The following is a 7,814-nucleotide window of genomic DNA, read 5'->3' as shown; positions in this document are numbered from 1 at the left end:
CCATGTGTCTTTTTTATTATTATTTCTTTATTAGGGGATTAATGTTTTACAGTTGACAGTAAATACAATAGTTTGTACATGCATAACATTTCTCAGTTTTCCACATAACAATACAACCCCCACTAGGTCCTCTGTTTTCCTTGTTCAGGACCTGTACTCTCCCCTCACCACCAAGAGTGTTTTCCTTTGGTGCAATACACCAACTCCAGTTCAGCTTCTACTTGTGTTTTCTTTTCTGATCTTGCTTTTTAACTTCTGCTTGAGAGTGAGATCATCCTATATTCAACCATGTGTCTTTTTAGGATCAGCTAAAAGTCTGCTGTGTTACCTTTATTTAGGGAACCAGACTACAGAGGTTTGTCTCTACTATTACTAGTGTTGGGGCAGAAGGAAACCGATTATGGTGGGCCATGCACTGACTCTTAATGTTTTTGCTTGTACCTAATTCCTGTCAATTCTATTCACATTTCACTGGTCACACCTAATGGCAATAGTTGAGTAAGTATAATTCTACCTTAAGGATGGACAGTAAAAACATTAGTTTGTATCAGATACCTACTTTTTATTGTTCCTAAATATCTAAGAAGCAAACTGAAAGAAAATGAAGATCTTTCATATTTATTGAATTTTAATGGCTATTCTTTCTTCATCTCATATCAGATAGAAATCTTATTATGAAGTTTAAAGAATAGAAGCATATTTGATGTGATTAACACCAGGACCTTTTTACTATCCATTGTCTTTTTTGCTGCTAGGATATAATATAAGTCTGCTTAATGGTCAAAATGAGGTATATTAATGCAGATTAAGATAATAATCTTAGTGGTTAATTCCAGACTCCAGTCATCCAATGCAATGGTATTATTTTTTGTTTTCCTTCATAGTAGAATAAGATAAGCCTAACATGCTCTGCCAAATATTTTAAAATATGTTGTAATCATTTATACTTTTCATAAGAATTCTTTCATATTGAAATACATTAAGGCAGATATAAAAATAATGAGCACATGCTGTTGCCAGAAGCCATTTCTCTGCTTGATAAGCTTTGAAACAATGGAAGCCCTCGATACAAGTTTTCATTTCCCCCTGGGCAGGCCATTTCCCCTCAGGTAGACCATTTATCAGAAATCAAGTGACACAACACATAGTTGTGGTAACAAACATGGTTTTGGTCATTGTATGTTGCAAGGAACACTTTGAACACTTTGAAGGTTGCTCCCCCTCCTCCTCCTCCAGCATTCCTCCCCCTTCCCCAAAGCCTTATAATGCCTGTGAACACAATAAAATTTTGCAGCTTGATCAGAATCCTGTCTTGCTGTCATTTCTCATGTCTCCTGTTCCATTCATTCCAGGTTCGTGGGTTCCTAGCCCCTGTTCACCGCTCCGCTGGTCGGGGCATCTGGCGCCTGGACGTGGGGCGAAGAAGCCTTCTGGACCTAGGAACACCGCTGATCCATAGGGTAGGCCTACCCGAATTCACCGAGTCACCGCGGCCGAGGGAGTAATGCAAAGACTCATAGATCGCCACAGAACTACCCGACTGTGAGTCACATCTGGAGGAGTGTTACAGCAACTGAGGTAAGCAATACCATGGGACATGAATTCAGTAAACAAGACTTGTTCATTAAAGGAATCAAGGAGTCCCTCAAGACATGAGGAGTAAGGGTTAAGAAAAAGGGTTTCACGAAGTTTTTTTTATTTTGTGAGTGATGTTTGTCCATGTTTTCCCTTAGAGAGGACTATTGATGAAAAAAGATAGGCTAGAGTAGGAAACTGTTTAAGAGATTTTTATGAGACCTTTGGTCCAGAAAAGATTCCAGTCCAGGCTTTTTCTTATTGGAATTTAGTAAATGATATACTCAAAGTCTATAAACATTGTCCTGATGTACAGGGAGTCATGAGAGAGGGAGAAAAGGTCTTATAGGGACACTCCCGGCCACCTTCTGTTTGTGAGTCTGTCTCTATTCCCATGCCTGATTCAGGAGACCCCACCCCTGAGGCACCTGCTAAGTGCCCTCCAGTTAAGATTTACCCCTCTTTGACAACCTTAAGACCCCCCGCAACTAGTACAAAAAACAGCTTCCCTTAGAAAATTAATAGAAGAAAAATGAGAACATTTACAATTAGTTAAAAAACTGTGGGCTCTTGATTTGGCATTATCTTAAAATTAGCCAGCAAAAAAAGATCCAGGTTTTTCCCTCTGGCTTCCCCCAGAGCTCTCAGAAAGCGTTAAACCAATTCTGAGTGAGATCTTATCTGGCTAGCAAGTTATTCTTTAGAAAAAGAATGAAATCAATCAAACAAGATGCTCTCTTTAACTTAAAAGCTATTAATCAGAGAACCAGTACACACTTTTGATAGAAATTTAATGATTTGTTTCTTTAAAACTGTAAAATGTACCTTAGCCCAGAAAAAAAAAACTTTCAAAGATTTTTCTCGGCGCTTCTCCATGCGTGGTGGTAAAATAAGCCCGCCTGTTCCATCCACACAGCTAATCATGGCACAGAGCTCCTGCTCCACAGATTGGCAAACACTTGAGTCAATCATTCTTAGCCACAAACGCCCCTCCTGGGAGGCTGAGTTAGAAATCCAAAAGCCGCTTTTCAAAGGGAAAATTTTTCTTTTCACCAAGAATGTCTGTTTTAAGTCTAACCTTGTTTTCATTAATGTGTATTAACCCCTAAGTAACTAAAGTTTGTTTTAAGTGTTAAATAAAATTTAGTTAAGCTAAATGTGGTTTTAAAGATCCCGACTCAGAGTTGGCACACCTTTACCAGAGTAAAATATAGGACAGTTTCGTCCTTCTGATAGCTAATATCAGCATCAATTCATTAGTTAAAAGATTTTCTGAGATATCTAGGCATGGTAAAATGCCTCTACAGTCTCTCTCTCACTCTTGTGAGAATTGTAAATCTTACCAGCACCCCAATACCAACTGCCACTGTTTGTAAAAAATTCCATGCTTGATTGGTTTTCTAATAACCCAGTCCAGGTAAAGCAGTGGCCTTGCCAAGAAAAAAGGGTTAAATGTGGTATTCCTGGCCTGATAAAAACTTTTATTCGGCAGATGTGATTCAACAAAATTATTTAGTGTAAAATGGTCGTCTAAAAGAAATGTTAACAGTAAAAATTTATTTTGAACATTTTAGCTATAAGGTTTATTTTAGCCTTTTAAGTTACCTATCCAAATCAAAGTGAAAAATCAATTAAGTTGTGTACCCACCCTTGTTCATAGCTGCCCTAAGGGTGTGATAGCTTTGTGATAAACAAAGATCCTAACAAACAAAGTTTAACATTTTACTTAAAATTGTTTAAGACTGGCTTGGGTTAGTAAAAGATAACACAATGGTTATGTTAATTATTTACATGTCAGAGGCTTTTCCTCTGGTTTTCCTCTTTATATCTTTCTGCTTTTAAAAATTATCTGGTTTGTTTTAAGACGCTATCAGATATTTATTCTTGGCAAATGGTGTTTTTGGTCTGATAGAAGATTTGTTTTGGCAAATGCTGATTTAACAAAATTATTATTTTAAACATTTAAGCTATGAGGTTTTATTTTAGCCTTTTAAGTTGCCATATTAGAGTTCTAAAGAGCAAAATCTATTAAGAGTTTTATGTCTACGCTTACTCATGATAGCCTTGTGATGAGTAAAGATCTTAGTAAACTAAAGTTATAATAGTGTGCTTAAACTGTTTGATCAGTTGAAAATAATGCTAAAAAATGGTAAACATTTTATCATGTCAACACATTAGGTATTGACTTTCTATAACATATTGGTATATTTTAATAAAGAGCCTTCTAAAATCATATAAAGGAACTCAAGCCAAATCTAACCATTAGATCATCTATTAAGTTGGTACAAGTTTTCTCCCTAAGTAAATAATTATAGGTACATCTGCACATGAAGAACTGACTGCTCATATGGTAAGATTTAAAACTAAAAATTTTTTATTTATGGGTGTATGATGACTCCTAAAGTCATTCATATCCTAAAATTTTTCTCATTTTTTTACAAGCCTCTTAAAATTGTAACGCTTGACCTGCCATAGTGAGAGCACTTTACTGGCTCCTGCATTATTTAATTAAGATCCTGCTATTCAGACTTTTAAGATTAATCTCCATTGATAAAAGCCAATGCTCTATGGCAGATTGATGTAATTCACCTGCTCATGTTTAGTAAACAAAAACATTTTTTTTTCCTCAGTTGATATTTTTTCCAAATTTATGTGGGCTACAGCACAAACAACAAAAACTAAAACCCTTACGGTCAATTAATAAAAAAAGAAGGGGAATGCACCCCCCAGTATTCAGTTGGCTAAAGTGTCAATGAAGTAACTATACTAAGCCTTCTTAATATTTACAAAAATTCGAATTGTCCATTTATTGTATCTCATTGACAAAGCCACCCACTTTTCCAGTCACAGAGACATATTCTTTTTCCTTTTTCAACACTGGAGGTCCATGTTTGTTTTCCTTTTATTATGGTGGATGACATTATTGCTCTTGCAAAATCCACAATCCCTGTTGGCAAGTCCTTACCACAAAAGATGCCATGGCAGTATATACTCTGGCTAACCTCACCAGCCTATCCAAGTCTTCTCTTTCTGCTGACCTACCACTGCTGACTTCATCTTTGCATGTTTATTGACTGTTCACTTTTCTCAAAATATTCCTCATGTTCAAGGAACCTCACCTAATGTGTATGCACCTCCTCTGTGTTTTGGTACAACACCATCCTATATTTTCATGTCAATTCTTCTCTACCTGGTCCTTGCCTCCTAGTTTTGCTTGTACCACAGCTGACCCTCTATGAAGAAGAAAAATTTCATCAGTTGGTGCTGACAACGACCAGAGGACCAGACGTGTTGTGTTTCTTCCCCCTGGACATCACATCCACTGACTGCTTCCCTTAGACTTGCTAGTGGGGCACTAGGACATTCTATTTACTTCTCCCATGACTTTTCTGACAAATTACAGCAAGTCATAGACTCCACCACAAATAGTCTAGAGTCACTACAGAGACAGATCACGTCACTGGCAAAGGTTACTTTACAGAACAGGCGAGCTCTTGACCTTTTGACGGCAGAAAAGGGAGGAACCTGCCTAGCTTTACAAGAAGAATGTTGTTTTTACATTAATGAATAGGAGTTATAGAAGAAAATGTCAAAAACCTACAAACACTTAGTTGAGATTTGAGAAATAGATATGACCCTTCCTCTGCACAATCATGGATGAATTCCCCCTTCTTTACTTGGCTGCCTTCAGTCGTGGGACCCTGGATCAGTCTTTTGTTAATGATTACCTTAGGACCCTTTATTTTCAATAAGATTACTGATTTTATAAAACGGCAGATTGACTCCTTGGCATCAAAACCCTTACAAATACATTATCATAGGCTTGATTTGGCTGACAGAGGCCTGGCTGAACCTGAGGGTGACAGACCTCCTTTTCGGATGGCATAAAACTCAGAATTATGCATTGAGACATCCAACCTTGGCAGGGCAAGGATGCCAGTAAGGGGTGCAAAGCAAAGCACTGCAGGGGGAGGATCCTATAGTCCGCCTCTGAGTCCCCCGTGAAGCAAACCTGATTTGCATGGAGGTTGGTGTTAGCAACAAAAATTGTTTCCCTGGAAACTGTGGCTCTGCCTCCCCTCCCCAAAAAGACACCAAGAGCCTTATAAGATGCGGGAAGATTGGTTTTACATTCACCCCGTGGGAGGAATCAGGTCAATACTTCTCCCCTCTGGTTAACGCCCACCAAACTTGCTGTTAAGGTCTCTTCTCCTCGCCCCCGTTTGCCTGCCTCAGTTAAATTATAACGAAGGGAGGAGATGCCAGAAGCCATTTCTCTGCTTGATAAGCTTTGAAACAATGGAAGCCCTCGATACAAGTTTTCATTTCCCCCTGGGCAGGCCATTTCCCCTCAAGTAGACCATTTATCAGAAATCAAGTGACACAACACATAGTTGTGGTAACAAACATGGTTTCGGCCATTGTATGTTGCAAAGAACATTCCACTTTGAAGGTTGCTCCCCCTCCTCCTCCTCCAGCATTTCCCCCCCTTCCCCAAAGCCTTATAATGCCTGTGAACACAATAAAATTTTGCAGCTTGATCAGAATCCTGTCTTGCTGTCATTTCTCATGTCTCCTGTTCCATTCATTCCAGATTCGTGGGTTCCTAGCCCCTGTTCACCGCTCCACTGGTTGGGGCATGCTGTGACAATTATTCCCTTCAAACCAATAATAAAGAGTTTCAGGGGCCGGGTGGTGGCACATCTGGTTGAGCACACATGTTACAATGCTCAAGGACCCGGGTTCAAGCCCCCAGTCCCCACCTGCGGGGAGGGAAGTGGTGAAGCAGGGCTGCAGGTGTCTCTCTGTCTCTCTCCCTCTCTATCCCTCTGTTCCTCTCGATTTCTGGCTGCCTCTATCCAATAATAAAGGTAATAAAAATTTTAAAAAAAAGAGTTTCAGCATGTGATATACAAAGCAGAGTTGCTAAAGGGTATTTGAATGAACTCTAGTATAGAAGAATGTTAATAGATGTTGCACAAAAAGAAAAAAAAGTTTTATTAGTCCATGGATTCAGAGAGTACTTGGTCAAACAGAAAAATGGTTTCTATGATGCAACATGTCTCAATATTAAAGAAGTGTTATTAGTGTGTGAGCCATTATCTGTAACATTCTTCATGACAAACTTTGGTAAATATTGACTTGCAGCTTTTATTTATTTTTCTTTTCTTAAAAATTTTTTTTTATTATCTTTATTTATTGGATAGAGATAGCCAGAAATCAAGAGGGAAAGGGGAGGATAGAGAAGGAGAGAGACACCAGAAGCACTGCTTCACCCCTTGTGAAACTTTTCCCTTGCAGGTGGGGACTAGGGATTTGAACCTGGGTCCTTGCACATTGTAACCTGTGCACTCAACCAGGTGCACCACCACCCAGACCCCTGACTCACAGCTTTTGATCAGTTCTGTTTCAACCATTTTTCAGCTTTACCAGAACTGCAGTTTTTGGAAGCCTTCTATGTATTCCTAATCAATCAGTCTTTTGATTTCTTTATTTTCTTGTTTATGCCCCATTTTGAGTGATTCGTCATTTTTTTTATTTAAGAAAGTATTAATTAACAAAACCATAGGGTAGGAGGGGTACAATTCCACACAATTCCCACCACCCATTCTTCATATCCCACCCCCTCCCCTGATAGCTTTCCCATTCTCTATCCCTTTGGGAGCATGGACCCAGGGTCATTGTGGGTTGTAGAAGGTGGAAGGTCTGGCTTCTGTAATTGCTTCCCCGCTGAACATGGGCGTTGACTGGTCGGTCCATACTCCCAGTCTGCCTCTCTCTTTCCCTAGTAAGGTGGGTCTCTGGGGAAGCTGAGCTCCAGGACACATTGGTGGGGTCTTCAGTCCGGGGAAGCCTGGCCGGCATCCTGATGACATCTAGAACCTGGTGACTGAAAAGAGAATTAACATATGAAGCCAAACAAGTTGTTGAGCAATCATGGACCCAAAGCTTGGAATAGTGGAGAGGAAGTGTTAGGGGGATACTCACTGCAAACTCTAGTGTACTTCTGCTTTCAGGTATATATTTTGCAGTAGTTTACGGATACGTGTGAACATATGCTCTCTCTCACAGAAACTGGTTTTGGGACTTCGTTAGATTCGTCATTTTTGTAATGTGCATGGACAATTATCTACCCCTCATCTCTTAGTAATACCCACCTGACAAAATCCAACCATAGATAGACTCAACTATCTGTTTCCTTTGAGTCTTGTTTGCAAATGCCTTGTTATCATTAACTT

Source organism: Erinaceus europaeus, chromosome 16, assembly GCF_950295315.1.
Source record: "Erinaceus europaeus chromosome 16, mEriEur2.1, whole genome shotgun sequence".
NCBI lineage: Eukaryota > Metazoa > Chordata > Mammalia > Eulipotyphla > Erinaceidae > Erinaceus > Erinaceus europaeus.
Note: the sequence above shows the minus strand (reverse complement) of the source record.